Source organism: Pyrgilauda ruficollis, unplaced genomic scaffold, assembly GCF_017590135.1.
Source record: "Pyrgilauda ruficollis isolate IOZ18807 unplaced genomic scaffold, ASM1759013v1 scaffold1024, whole genome shotgun sequence".
Taxonomy (NCBI): Eukaryota; Metazoa; Chordata; class Aves; order Passeriformes; family Passeridae; genus Pyrgilauda; species Pyrgilauda ruficollis.
In genome coordinates, this window is record NW_024508369.1 from 303 (window position 1) to 1,545 (window position 1,243).

The following is a 1,243-nucleotide window of genomic DNA, read 5'->3' on the forward strand; positions in this document are numbered from 1 at the left end:
GTCCCCAACAACTCTCAACGTCCCCAACATCCCCAAGTGCCCGAGGTGTCCCCAGGTCACCGAGGTGTCCCCAATGTCCCCAAGGTGTCCCAGTGCCACCTACCAGGGCTCTCTTGACGTACTCCTCCTGGGCCGCCTTGGTGTTGTCCTTCTTGCCGCCCCAGGCCTTGAGGGCCGAGGCCTGCAGGGCGCGCCCGTACGAGAAGGTCAGCGCCCAGGGCCGCGGCAGGGGACAGCGGTTGATGGCGTTGAGGTTCAGGGAGGCCTCCTCCTCGCTCTGACCCCCCGACAGGAACGTGATCCCTGGTGGGGACATGGGGACATCAAGGGGACACTGTGACATCAGCCTGGGGACAGTGACACAGCCTGGGGACACTGGGATGGCTCGGGGACACTGGGGACAGCGGGTGATGGCGTTGAGGTTCAGGGAGGCCTCCTCCTCGCTCTGACCCCCCGACAGGAACGTGATCCCTGGTGGGGACATGGGGACATCAAGGGGACACTGTGACATCAGCCTGGGGACAGTGACACAGCCTGGGGACACTGGGATGGCTCGGGGACACTGGGGACAGCGGGTGATGGCGTTGAGGTTCAGGGAGGCCTCCTCCTCGCTCTGACCCCCCGACAGGAACGTGATCCCTGGTGGGGACATGGGGACATCAAGGGGACACTGTGACATCAGCCTGGGGACAGTGACACAGCCTGGGGACACTGGGATGGCTCGGGGACACTGGGGACAGCGGGTGATGGCGTTGAGGGACAGTGACAGCTCCTCCTCGCTCTGACTCTGACAGGAACGTGATCCCTGGTGGGGACATCGAGGGGACATTGAGGTGACACCGTTAGGACAGCCTGAGGACACTGGGATGGCTCAGGGACACTGGGGACACTGGGGACAGCGGGTGATGGCGTTGAGGGACAGTGACAGCTCCTCCTCGCTCTGACCCTGACAGGAACGTGATCCCTGGTGGGGACATCGAGGGGACACTGTGACATCAGCCTGGGGACACTGGGATGGCTCGGGGACACTGGGGACACTGGGGACAGCGGGTGATGGCGTTGAGGGACAGTGACAGCTCCTCCTCGCTCTGACCCTGACAGGAACGTGATCCCTGGTGGGGACATCGAGGGGACACTGTGACATCAGCCTGGGGACACTGGGATGGCTCAGGGACACTGGGGACACTGGGGACAGCGGGTGATGGCGTTGAGGGACAGTGACAGCTCCTCCTCGCTCTGACCC